The sequence below is a fragment of the Ambystoma mexicanum genome, chromosome 7p, assembly GCF_040938575.1.
Source record: "Ambystoma mexicanum isolate Mex_15411 chromosome 7p, UKY_AmexF1_1, whole genome shotgun sequence".
Taxonomy (NCBI): Eukaryota; Metazoa; Chordata; class Amphibia; order Caudata; family Ambystomatidae; genus Ambystoma; species Ambystoma mexicanum.
In genome coordinates this window covers 24,585,804-24,600,164 of record NC_090939.1, presented here as the reverse complement: position 1 = coordinate 24,600,164, position 14,361 = coordinate 24,585,804, and the positions used below count along the sequence as shown (strand labels likewise).

The 14,361-nt window shown below is 51.8% G+C and overlaps 1 pseudogene; it reads right to left on the bottom strand.

The window, feature by feature from the left end:
• LOC138525636 (zinc finger protein 268-like) overlaps positions 1–10,635 on the bottom strand; it is a 44,337-nt pseudogene extending 33,702 nt beyond the window's left edge.
• Positions 10,636–14,361: the final 3,726 nt, after the last annotated feature.

Here is a 14,361-nt window from a genome sequence, read left to right as displayed (position 1 = left end):
ATGACAGGGTTCCCGCGACACAGGAACTGATCCCCAGCTTCTACATGTGCACCTCTCCTTCTGTGCATGCGGGTATGTGAGGTAGTGTGTGTCCTAAGAGCTGGCGGAATACCTGTTACTGATGCCCAGAAAGGGGTACACATGGGGTCACGGGGTGTGCTGTGTATGGATGCGGTGAAGCAAATCATACACCAATGGCCAGCGGGCACATCCGAGTACAAACCCACCAGATAGGTCCACTCTCTAGCAAAGTCCAGGTGATGGTGGCTAGATAGATACATGCTCAAGAAATAACCCACTCACAAAATAAATAATTAAATAGCAGGTAGACAATGGGCCTCATTCCGAGTATGGGGGTAAGGGATAGCGGCCACCGGTAACGAGACCGGTGGCGGTGATCCCTTACCGCCATACTCCGAGTTCCCTTTGCGCCCTCGCCCTTAACGCCTGCTTTGAGCAGGTGTTAAAGTCGAGGGTGCAAAGGGGCCTCCAAGCCAATAACGGTGACCGTAATGAACGGTCACCGTTATTTGCATCTTCCCCATTCCCATTGAGCCCTATGGGGGCTCATTTGGGTTTGGGAAGAGCCTTGGTGAATGGGGAATTACCGCCCCGCCAACCTTGGAATGGGGCGGTAATTCCGCCATCCACCAAGGCGCTGCCGGTCCGGGTACAGCGTCAACCAAGGCGTTAATAGCGCCATTGGTTAGCGCCGTACTCGGAATGAGGCCCAATGAATGGTTATTTTATGGACTAAACATTCTGCGTTTTATTGCGATGAATCAGATCACTTTTACTCTTTCAGAACTAAAGATTCTTCACTGAATAAATTAGGATCATGTTTCCCCTAAAAAAGGTCAGAAAAGGATAGAAATGAATTGGAAAAAATACTTTACTAAAAGGAAGTTACGTTTGCAATGTAAAAAAATGAAAGTAGAAAAATGTGCCGGTTCTGGTTTGTGAAATAACATAACCGAGCCACTTCCACTGTACAAAAATCGTAACCCAAATCTTCTCCTCTTTCCTGAACTCTCCTCTGATCTCTCTATCAACATTTCCTACTGTCTCTCTGCCATTAAATATTGGATGTCTTCTCACTCTCTGATGTTAAACTCTACCAAAAACAGAGGTGCTCTCCTTCTGTGCCAAAAGCTCTCTCTCATCTCTTCCTCTGCCTATCCAGGTCCCATCTGACACTCTCCCCTACTCTTCTCCAGCTAGACACCTCTGCGTCATCTATGTCCCTTCTCACACCTTCTCTACTTTCACCTCCAAAAGGGGAACAGCAGCTCCTAAATATTAGAAATATCAGGCACTGCCAAGCATCTCTTAACCCCTCTTCCCTTCCCTAAAGTGGATTACTGAGCCAGCATCCTCTTTGGTCTCCCCAACTATGCTTTCTGTCCTCTTGACAAGATCATTAACTTGGCTACCAGGACTCCCTTTGAACTCCCTCACTTCACACCTACTTCCTCGCACCGTCACCAGGATGGATGGCTGATGATGTAAAACAGGGCCAGATTTAAATTTCTTCTCCTGGTTCACAAATCTATCCGCGGTAAGGCCCCACTGTGTCTATCCAACTCTACAAGCCTTCTCGTCATCTCCGCTCTGTCTCCTCGACTACCCTTGTGGCTCCTTGTCCTCCCCGTACTTCCGCTTGCTTCGGTTCCTGCTCTGTTCTAGTTTCACTTGTATGAAATTCTGTTCCCATGGGCATCCGAGAAACAGTCCACACATATCTGTTAAAAATCCAAACTAAAACCCACCTCCTCGCCTCCGAGTTACCTCTCATTTGACTGCTAGCTAACATTTTCCCCTTGCCTCTAACTAGCCTCTGTCCCTCACTTCCTCTGCCTCCACTCTAGCACTTCACCCATCATGGTCACATCCCGAGCACAGATGGCCGTACCGCCTGCCGGCACTTAAACATGTCCAATGTGCATTGTCCTTTATCTATGTATGTGCACGTATGTATTGTCCCCGGTGACTGTTCCATTTGCTCCCCTCCACAACCTGCTCAGACTGTCCCTCTAACTCATCCCATTTTAAGAAGCTCACTGCTTCCCGTCAAATCTGATTTCTTATCTATTATATTTATTGATTTGTATTTATTTATTTCATTTGATTATACGCCCAACCCCACGGGCATCACGGCGTAGGTTACACAGGTAGAATATAGCTTTCTGGTTAAAAAGGAATTGAATTCAGGTCAAGATGATACGTTGATACAGTTACAAGGCAAGTATTGAAATGGGGGAACGTATGGGCTTACACTGGTTGCCAGTGGGGTGGTAGACAGGGACTAGTGAAGCATTAGGGAGTAAAACAGTTTAGTATTTGTTGAATAACCAGGTTTTTTAGCAGTTTCTTGAAGTGGGTGTGGGAGGGCTCTTTACTTATGTTCAATGGGAGTGAGTTCCAAATTCTAGGAGCTGCTGCAGGAAAGGTGGAACCTCCTACGCTTGAGCTCTTGAAGCCGGGGGTGAATAGGTGAGTGCTGGAGTTGGATATTAGGCATTTGGTTGAGGTAGGTGGAGGTGTTTTGGCTGATGCATTTATGTTTGATGGTGTAGCATTCTGGCTTCTATGGGTAGCCAGGGTACCTCTCTCCTAGTCTGTGAAATGTGGTCTCTTTTTTGGATTGCGAGCTCTGCCCTTGGTGCTTTATTTTGCAGTAATTGCAATTTGGCTAAGTTCTTCTTAGTGGTGCCTAGCAGGAGTATGTTACAGTAGTCTAACTTAGACAGAATAAGGGCTCTTGCTAGAGTAATGCAGTTCTGTGGCGTGAGTGAGAAATTGTCGACTGAGGGCAATGATTTTAGCTGCATAGGCAGTGGATGAGGCAAGCGAGTTGACATGTTTGCTCATGGTGAGGTTTGTATCAAGGTACACACCTATAGCCTCATCACAAGTCTGGCAGTAACCCTTAAATGCTGCAGTAACGATATTACTGCCACATTTAAGGGTCCGCCAGATCATAGCTCTGAGCTGGGGGTAAATGCACCAGGAATTTGCTAATTTTCAGCACAATTACCACACGGTAATACCGCTGACGGTAGTTGCGCCGAAAATTCCCCATTGGGCCCAATGGAGAATGGGAAATTCCCGAATGGGTCCAATGGGGAATGGGGAATTACTGTTCCGCCAAACCTGTGTGTGGGGTTTTGGCGGTAACGCTAATAGCCCTGGCAGTATCCCAGCGTTAATATTCATATTTCTTTGTCTTGGGTGCCTGACAGCACAGAGCCATGCTTCTATGTGCTTTACAGCAGTCGGTGATGGGGTGAGCATTGAGACAGGGCTCTGGGTGGATCGAGATGGTGTTTGAGACAATGGGCCTCATTACACGGAAGGCGGTAAACCATGGTGCTATTAGCACCATGGTTGCCGCTGGTACCATACCGGTTCCACCATGGAGGAAAGGGGAATTACCACCCCATTCCAAGGTTGCTGGGGCGGTAATTCCCCCTTCCCCCATTGCCCTTCCCCATTCCCATTTTTGCCTCACAGGGCATAATGGGAATGGGGAAGGAGCTAATTACGGTACCGCAAATTGCAGTACTGTAATTAGCACCAAGGTCCCTTTGCGGGTCCCACTTTAACGGCTGGTCTACACCAGCCGTTAAGGTCGGGTCCCGCAAAGAGACCTCATAGTAAGGCGGTAAGGGTTTACCGGTGCCCTTACTGGTACCGGTAAACCCTTACTGCCTACCGTGTAATGAGGCCCAATGTTCGAGTTGGGGGTTCAGCTGGGTCGAAACAAATCTTCCACTGGTTTGAGTCGGTGAGTGACACAAGTCAACTGTGAAGTTGGGTTGAGACAAAGTTCTGTTGGGTTGAAGTGCTGTTCGGGACAAGGCAAGCCAGATGCTTCCACAGCAGTGTGCCGGCCCTAGAACCGAGATGGCTCAAAGGTTCAGGTATGCAGCTTGAAGATTGTGGGGTGCCAAAAGCAGCACAGCGGGTCCTGCGTCAGCAAGAAGATGAGCCGGGGTAGTGAAACAGATGTCAGGTCGCTGGGGTTCCCGATCCGGGGGATCAAGTACAAGCTGAGTCTGTTTTATGCACTCCCACTCCAGGGAGCTTTGCTGGCATCTAAAGGGGTTCTTTCACCTGCAGCGACAGGATCTAGGTTCCAGTTCAGCCAAAGTGAGGTCCAGCAGAAGTGCACCCCAGTTCCTTGGGCATCGTCTGCCTTCACCTCCCTGGCAGAGGACTTTGGAATGGACTCCAATCTGTAATCTTCTTGTTCTTCTGGAAGGCCGGGAACGGATCCAAGAATGGTGGGCCTCCTTTTTATATTTGTAAAGACAAAATGCCATAGGGATTGGCCCAAAGCCTTATGACATCCCACCAGATTGCTCTGTTTTCAGGAAATGAAGGGGACAGGAAAAGGAAAACAACCCTAATAAAAAGCAAGATAGGGAACCCCTAGCCAGGCCTACCTTTCTGTAGTGTCCTGTAGGTGGACCTCCTCACATTCCTAACCGCTCTCTCTCTTCAAGCAGAGACTGACACGGGAGCTGGGGTGCAACACGTCTTATCTTTATTTAACCTCGACACTAACTGCCGCTCCACGCGGTAACCCCTCCCCTTCCTGTCACGTGGGACGCAGCCCACTCAACAACCGATAACAGAGAGAGAGGACTGTTCCTCTCTTCGATACTTTGGTGACGACACCACACCCTCCCGTCACTAAACAGTCAGTTGCGTTCTCAACCCATTTCTTCGATGAGACGAGTAGGCCTCCTTCTGGTTCTGTGTGGTCGGTGGTCCACACTTGCAGATGGTGCCACCCATTCTCCTGGTGTCACATCATCTCCAGAGTCTTCCCTGTCTCCCTCATAGGGGGCGTCCCATTGGGAGAAAGTGTCACACATACTTGAATTTCTTGAACGCTGAAAACCAGGCATCTTTCTAAAGTGAGAAGAGTTTCGCGTTATGGACCGGTGATCTCCTTCTGCGGTGATGAGCGATCCTTTCTTCCCAGTGATGATGAGGGGTTCTTCATTGAAAGGAGTTGCGTTTTTGCGCTGTGGCTGTTGTCGGACCACGACCATGTCCCCAGGCGCCAGGTCGCTCTCTCTGGCTCTGCGCTTGCGGTCGGCTGTCTCTTTCATGTGTTCCTTCATGAGGGAGTCGCGTGTTCTCATCTCCGCGTCCTCTGCGTACTGTCCTTCAATGTCGGGCGCGTGCGGTAGTCGCGTTCTGATCATTCGTCCGAACATTACTTCTGATGGTGACTTCCCCGTGGTGCTGTGTGGAGTGTTCCTATAGTCTCGCATGAATTGGTACAGCATTTTCTCGACGGGTTCTCCCGTGAGGCGTGCGATCTGAGTCGTGCGCTTGATGTTGCTCATGAATCTTTCCACAGTGCCATTTGCTTGAGGCCACAGCGGTGTTACTTTACGATGACAGAAACCCATGTATTCTGCGAATCTCTGAAAGTCTTGTCCCGTGAAGGGTGGTCCGTTGTCAGACTTTACAACCTTCGGTATGCCATAGATCGCGAACATCCGATCCAGTGCTGGGATGGTGTGATGTGCAGCGGTGGATGGGATGACCTGTAGGTCTGGATATCTAGAGTATTCATCTACCGCTACCAAAATGTATTCACCCCCTTCCATGGGCCCAAAGTGGTCGATGGCTATCTCTTCCCATGCTCCTTCTGGTAGTGCAGTCATTCTTAGTGGTTCCGGGACTGTGTGCGGCTTCACGATGGCACAGGTGGGACAGTTTTGTAATAACTCCTCCACAGAGGTGTCCAGTTGGGGAAACCATAGCTTTTGCCTCAGCATCCTTTTGGTGGATACAATTCCCCGGTGTCCTTCATGAGCTAGCTCTAGCACCTTCTGGCGTAGGCTTCGCGGTATTACTAGTTTAGTCCCTTTTAGTAGTAGTCCTTCCTCAGACTTCGCAAGTTCTTCCTTTACAGCCAGAAGGCACGTGATGTCTCGTTTGATGTCCTCGTTCATTGTTTCACGTATCTGTTTTGCATGTTTCCAACGTCCAGTTTCTAGGCACCTCAAGATGGTCTGTATTCCTTGATCTGCGCTGGACTCCCTCGTTATCTGTTCCATGTCGAGCCCTTGTGGTGTGCTGCTGTGAATGACATATCTGATGTATTGATCAGCAATGGATTGTTCTGGTCCGCTCTTTTCCTTGGGGTGCCGGGATAGGAAATCCGCTGGATTTTGTTCCTTCCCTGGCCAGTGTATGATGGTGAATCGATAGTCCTGCAGCCTAAGTGCCCATCTGGCTATCCTTGGTGGCATTTTGGCTTGTGGGTTGCCGTAGATGAAAGTGAGTGCCTGGTGATCCGTCACAACTATAAAAGGTTTCCCATATAGGAAGAGGTGAAAATGCTCGCAGGCCCAGACGACCGCCAGTCCTTCCTTTTCGGCTTGAGAATAGGCTTGTTCGGTTTTTGATAGGCTTCGACTGGCGTACGATACTATGTGTTTCTCGCCTCCCTCTTTGTCGTCTAGTTGTGTGAGAATGGCGCCTAACCCAACGGGACTGGCGTCTACAACGAGTTCTGTTGTCTTCTTGGGGTCAAAGTATGCCAGATTTCGGGCGTCTGAGATGCGGTCTTTGATGATCTGGAATGCCTCTTGGCATTTGGGTGACCACACAAATTCGGTGTTTAGTTTGGTTAGAGCTCTCAGGGGTTCACTGATGGACGCAAAATCACGTATGTACCTTGTGCAGTAGCTTGCGAGCCCCAGGAACGATCTGAGGTCTGATGTTGTTGCGGGTGGTTCAGCTTCTCGGAGTGCACTAACCTTTTCGGGGTCAGGCGTCATGCCCTTCTCTGAAAATATGTGTCCGAAGAATCTGAGCGTCTTCTTGCGGAATTCACACTTTTCTTTGTTGAGTGTTAGCTGGGCTTCCTCCAAGGCCATGCAGACTCTCATCAGAGTGTCATCATGTTGTTCCTGAGTCTGGCCGAAAACCAGAATGTCATCGCTGTAATTTAAGCAGTTGGGCACATGCTTGATGACATTGTGGATTTCTGCTTGAAAGATTTCGGCCGCTGAGGATACTCCAAAACTAAGTCGCTTGTAGCGGAACAAACCTAGATGGGTGGCAAACGTTGTTATGTATCGTGATTTCTTGCTGAGCTCCAGCTGATGATAGCCTTTGTTTAGGTCTAACTTCGAGAATGTTGTCGCCCCATTTAAGAGGTGCACCATGTCCGTTATCCGGGGGGCTTGATGTCGTTCTCTTAGGATGGCTTCATTTGGTCTTCTCATGTCTACACATATCCTAATGTCCGGAGATTCTCTTTTGGGTACCGGCACTATAGGCGAGACCCATGGTGTGGGGCCTTCCACGGGCTCAATGATGTCGGCCTCTAATAGCTTAGTTAGTTCGCTTTCAACTTGCTGTTGAATGTTGATAGGGATGCCCCTGTAGTGTTGGGCTACTGGAGTGATTTGGGGGTCAATGTGAAGTTCAATCTGTTTTCCCTTCAGTTTTCCTAAGCCTTTGAACAGGGCCGGGAATATTTGATCGATGCTTGCCGTTGGGTCTAGGTACTTGTGCACCATGAGACGGTACAATATGTGAGTGAGTCCCATCTCTGCGGCTGACCGATAGCTCAAGATGCATCCGCTCTCCGCGGCGGCTTCTACCACGTGCATGGGGATGTTTTTCTTGTGTTCCTTGTACTGGCATGATGCCATGAAAAACCCTTTGCATGCTAGGGGTGTTTTTGAGCCATAGGGATAGATGAGGGCTCGTGCTGGCTGTAGGCGAGGGGCGTTCGGTATGCTTTGGTATACTTCTTCACTTATTACGTTCACAGTTGCTCCAGTATCTATCAGGAATTCTGCAGCTGTTTGGTTTATTCGTATTCTTAGTATTGGGCTGTGTTCTTTGGCCATGTTGTTTCCAAGGGCGTATAGATATCCCTTTTTCCGTGGTGCTTCTTGTTGCATTCCCGTTCTGCGGGACCTCTCCTCTGAGGATGCGCTTGACACGCTGTCTGGCTGTGATTGTTCTATGAGGCATCTCACATACCTTCTGGGTCGCCTTCTTGTTTTTGGCTGGGTGGTTTTGTTCTCCCTCCATTCTCCCCTCTCTTGTCTTCTTTCCGGTTGCTTGTCGTGGTGACGGTGCCGTCCTTGTTCCGGGAAGTGATGTGCCGCCCTGCTGTGGTGGGAGCGTTGATTCTGTTCTAGTTCCATCGAGGATTTTCCACTTCTACCTGCTCCCTTCATTTTACTGCGAAATATCAGGCATACGGACTTGTAGTGGTTGTCGCCACCACATGCGGAGCAAGTCTGTCCCATGGCCGGACACGTTCCTTCGTGTGGGTATTCATGGCCACATCTGTAGCAGAAGGGATCTGTGTTGGTTCTCGTTGTACCCTCCAGCTTGTTGATGCTTTCCTGCTTGCCGTGTGTGATCTTTATATCGTCCAGGCCCTCCACTTGTGCTGCAAGGGCAGCGTCGGATCTCGCTAGGCGCAGGATTTCTTCTAGACTTCTCGGCTGTTGTAGTAGTCGCCTCCGGAAGTCCGCGCTTTCGCACCCCACTATGATCTGTGATCTGAGGGCCTCCTCATTCGAGTAATTGTTGAAGTCACAGTGCTTCATTTTTGATCTTAGCCTCATGACGAACGCGTCTATGGATTCTCCTTTGTTTTGCTTGGTAGTATGGAATACATGCCGCTCGTAGTCCACGTTTGTGTGAGGTGTGAAATATTCTGTGAGCGATGTCTTTAGCTTGATGTAAGTATCTATGTTGCCTTCCGGCATTTCCTCGAGGATATCACGCACGTTGGAACCTACCGCATGGTTTAGGAGGTTTAGTTTTTGTTCATCCTCCAGTGGTCCAGCTGCCTTTAGGCATACTTCAAAGTCTCTCAGCCATCTTCTCCACCTTGACCCCAGGGTGCTTGTCTCTGTGAGGTCAAAATTAGCTGGTAATTGGGCTAGGAGGCTGTCCGTCATTTTCCTGTGCGGGGACGCTGGGGCGTAGGAACCCTCTTTTTGTGCTGGTGTCACTGGGACTGTGAGTGACAACCTTCGGGCTGGAGTCGCTGTAGCAGTGGGTGACTCCTCTCCTGAGCCACTCTTGTGCTGCGGTGGCGTCTGGCCGTCACTAGGGGGCGCTGTGTTGGGGAGTTCGCTCTCCCTGCGCCGAACGGGTGTGGATGGCTGCGTGGGGATCTATGAGGCCTTCGATGTGCGTCTCTTGACTCGCTGCTTGCGTAGGGGTTCGTGTGTTTACCCTTTTCATGCAGGCGCTGAGCGGGCACAATGTGCCTTTGTGGCCATTGCCCGGAGTTCTGCTGGAGTTATTCGCTCCAGCCGTTGCCGTTGGCGGGAGGCCAGTGCGCCTCGACCGCCCGGTGGTGTGATGCGGGGAGTCGCCGCTCCACCCGTGGCGTTGGAGATCACGCCTACCGGCGTCGATGCCGTTGGCGGGAGCGAAGTCTTCTCTTTTTCCCGCCCGGAAGGTAGTAGCGCGGGGAGCTGCTGCTCCTGCTCCACGGGGCCTCTTCCGGTGGCGGGGAGCCCTCACGCTCCGACCCGCTATCCTCGGGGCATCGGAGGGACGGAAGACTCACGGGCGTCACGAGCGCTGTGACTTGAGGTGGCGGGCACGGCGGGGCGCGTGTCCGTCTCGTCGCCAGATGTAGTGTCCTGTAGGTGGACCTCCTCACACTCCTAACCGCTCTCTCTCTTCAAGCAGAGACTGACACGGGAGCTGGGGTGCAACAAGTCTTATCTTTATTTAACCTCGACACTAACTGCCGCTCCACGCGGTAACCCCTCCCCTTCCTGTCACGTGGGACGCAGCCCACTCAACAGCCGATAACAGAGAGAGAGGACTGTTCCTCTCTTCGATACTTTGGTGACGACACCACACTTTCCTCTCTGGCTACTCTACCTCTGCCCCTCCCCATGCATTCGATTGGTCAGCGCCCTGGTGTGCAGCTGCTGCCTCTGTAGCACTGTTCCCAGGAGACCTCCTGCGGGGAGGGCTTCCCCTTCCTGGTACTTGATTTATTGGTCGCAGGAGGAGGAAAGGCCTGAGGTGCGCGCGCTGCAACTAAGCCATGGACCCCCAATTGTATCCTGCACGCTTTGGAGGGTCACAGAAGAAGCAGTTGTTGGGCTGCACCGATGCATGACACTTCCATGGGGTCTCCTATGCGAGGCTGGGCCTGAGCCACTGGGCGCCTTGCCTGGGGGGAGTCAGGGAGGTGGGGGGGGGGGGGGGTGACAGGGCTTGGATTTCACGTCAGATGTTATCTCCACTAAAGGCAGACGGACGATCTCCCCCCCGCCCCCGACTTCCAGAAGATCTAAGATCCCCCCTAGATCAGTTGGGAGCTATTAGAGATATCACAGGATGATCTGGTCACACAGCACACTCCTGCACAGCCAGCACACTCCTGCACAGCCCAATCACACAGCACACCCTGCACAGTACAGCACACCTTGCACAGCCCAATCACTCACCTGATCAGAAGCTGCTGGGCCTTTCCGCTCTCGGCTGGGATTTCCTGCAGCTGAAGGGTGGGTTTCCGGAGTTGTAACTGAGCAGGAGGAGGGGTTCAGACCCCAGACACACACTGCTGCTGCACCCAGGAACGATCGGCGATATGGCGACGGACACAGGCTCAAATAGGCAATGTACTGCACAAGTCCAGAGCCTGAGACACTGCTCCCCAGAGCCTGAGACACTGCCCCCTAGAGCCTGAGACACTGCCCCCCAGAGCCTGAGACACTGCCCCCCAGAGCACGAGACACTGCCCCCTAGAGCCTGAAACACTGCCCCCCAGAGCCTGAGACACTGCCCCCCAGAGCACGAGACACTGCCCCCCAGAGCCTGAGACACTGCCCCCCAGAGCACGAGACACTGCCCCCAAGACACGCTCAGACGCAGCACCACATCCCCAGAACCCCATTATTTAGAACACACGCACCGAGACTGAGACACTGCTCCCCAGAGACTGAGACACTGCCCCCCAGAGCACGAGACACTGCCCCCAAGACACGCTCAGAGGCAGCACCACATCCCCAGAACCCCATTATTTAGAACACACGCACCGAGCCTGAGACACTGCTCCCCAGGATAACTCCGAGGTAGTGCTAGAAATATGGTGAGTCCCATTGTATACTCGCTTGGGAAGCCTAGAGCAGAGCACAGGTCCACACAGGACATGCTGAAATGCAACATATGCACACACCATGGGTGAGTTCATGCAGGGGAGGGACTACCATAGTGATGTGTGGTGCAGGGAAGATGCACACAGCGTGGGTGAGTTCATGCAGGGGAGGGACTGCCATAGTGATGTGTGGTGCAGGGAATATGCACACAGCGTGGGTGAGTTCATGCAGGGGAGGGACTGCCATAGTGATGTGTGGTGCAGGGAATATGCACACAGCGTGGGTGAGTTCATGCAGGGGAGGGACTATCATAGGGATTTGTGGTGCAGGGAATATGCACACACCATGGGTGAGTTCACACAGAGGAGGGAATATTATAGGGATCTGTGGTGCAGGGAATATGCACACACCATGGGTGAGTTCACCAGGCAGAGGAGGGACTATCATACTGATGTGTGGTGTAGGGAATATGCACACAGCATGGGTGAGTTCTCACAAAGGACGGACTATCATAGTGATGTGTGGTGCAGGTAATACGCACACAGCGTGGGTGAGTTCATGCAGGGGAGGGACTGCCATAGTGATGTGTGGTGCAGGGAATACGCACACAGCGTGGGTGAGTTCATGCAGGGGAGGGACTGCCATAGTGATGTGTGGTGCAGGGAATATGCACACAGCGTGGGTGAGTTCATGCAGGGGAGGGACTGCCATAGTGATGTGTGGTGCAGGGAATATGCACACAGCGTGGGTGAGTTCATGCAGGGGAGGGACTGCCATAGGGATGTGTGGTGCAGGGAATATGCACACAGCGTGGGTGAGTTCATGCAGGGGAGGGACTGCCATAGTGATGTGTGGTGCAGGGAATATGCACACAGCGTGGGTGAGTTCATGCAGGGGAGGGACTGCCATAGTGATGTGTGGTGCAGGGAATACGCACACAGCGTGGGTGAGTTCATGCAGGGGAGGGACTGCCATAGTGATGTGTGGTGCAGGGAATACGCACACAGCGTGGGTGAGTTCATGCAGGGGAGGGACTGCCATAGTGATGTGTGGTGCAGGGAATACGCACACAGCGTGGGTGAGTTCATGCAGGGGAGGGACTGCCATAGGGATGTGTGGTGCAGGGAATACGCACACAGCGTGGGTGAGTTCATGCAGGGGAGGGACTGCCATAGGGATGTGTGGTGCAGGGAATACGCACACAGCGTGGGTGAGTTCATGCAGGGGAGGGACTGCCATAGTGATGTGTGGTGCAGGGAATATGCACACAGCGTGGGTGAGTTCATGCAGGGGAGGGACTGCCATAGTGATGTGTGGTGCAGGGAATATGCACACAGCGTGGGTGAGTTCATGCAGGGGAGGGACTGCCATAGTGATGTGTGGTGCAGGGAATATGCACACAGCGTGGGTGAGTTCATGCAGTGGAGGGACTGCCATAGTGATGTGTGGTGCAGGGAATATGCGCACAGCGTGGGTGAGTTCATGCAGGGGAGGGACTGCCATAGTGATGTGTGGTGCAGGGAATAGGCGCACAGCGTGGGTGAGTTCATGCAGGGGAGGGACTGCCATAGTGATGTGTGGTGCAGGGAATATGCGCACAGCGTGGGTGAGTTCATGCAGGGGAGGGACTGCCATAGTGATGTGTGGTGCAGGGAATATGCACACAGCATGGGTGAGTTCATGCAGAGGAGGGACTATCATAGTGATGTGTGGTGCAGGGAATATGCACACACCATGGGTGAGTTCACACAGAGGAGGGAATATTATAGGGATGTGTGGTGCAGGGCATATGCACACAGCATGGGTGAGTTCACGCAGAGGAGGAACTACAATAGTGATGTGTGGTGCAGGGAATACGCACACACCATGGGTGAGTTCACGCAGAGGAGGAACTATCATAGGGATGTGTGGTGCAGGGAATACGCACACAGCATGGGTGAGTTCATGCAGATCACAGGTGCAATTCACCAGCTCTAGGCTGAGGGAGACGCTGTTTAATTAGAGGACCTACAGACTCTGTGGATTATTGACTGCCTGACTGTACCCGCCTGTTGTAACTTGAGACCGTCCACCAAGGGTTCGTGCTCTGTCACGTATCTGTGTTACATGTGTTGTGGGGGCCAGTGAGGCCACTCGAGCTGGCCCCGTTGGTAATGGGACAGCTGCAACTCGGTGGAGGCAAATCGCCTCGGATAGTTGCCTGGGATTACCCTGTCTTGTTGAGTGGCAGGGCGACATCTGCCAAGCCTGTGCTGACCCTGGCCACCATGCTGGCTACAGGGCCCTTTGGCACCACGGCTTGCAGGCCTGTGCTCACACAGTGTGAGCCTGCCGGCCTGAAATGACACACAGACCCAAGTCATTCCATCTTGGAGTCTGCAGCTGGTCTGCCCATGTGTGTGCAGGGGCCTCCCTTTATTAATACAGTCACATGGTCACAGACATGTGACATCAGCACGAGCCTTGGGAGGGACTTGCATTACTTAAAGGGGTGGCACACCACACTCCTCCTTTTTTATAACAAACAAACAGATGACAAACATCCATGGACATCAAATGAATTAACAGTTGCAAACAGTAATGCTGGGAATCACAGGTGCAAGCAATAAGCTACATAGCAACTTAGGTTGGGACAGTCCTTGCCGACAGAGCACGCTCTGGCAGTTACCAACATAAAACATATACTGATCCTTGTTACACATCTGAGCCGGACAGTCAGGATTGGCGGACTGCTGGTGGCATGGTGGTAATCCCTCCACATTTTCAAAAGGGCCCTTTATGCAACTGGGCATATGCGCATAGACAATAACGTGCCCAGACCTGGGACTACTTTAAGTCTGCCACTAGTTGCAGGATCACAGCTTCAGACAAACACAATTGCTGGGGGCACTTTGAGCTTTTTTCATATCATGCTGGCACCCACCATACAATGTACATTGTCACTGATTCCACTTGAAACAATTAGGGCAGTGCAGGATACCAGTTTCCTCTCGCATACATCACTGTCTGCAGGGGCTGATCACACACCGAACAGCCTCATTGCCAGCTACTGCATCGTTTAAAGCATGCCGAAGAAAGGGAGTCAACTATGCGCGTTTTCGCAAATTAGTGAAGACTCACATCTTCAACTGACTTCCCCCACTGATGACCCCTTTCAGTAAGCGTACTATCTGTTCTGTCTTGTGATACCTGTTTTGTCCCTTGTGTCCATGTTTCTGCGCCCGAGACC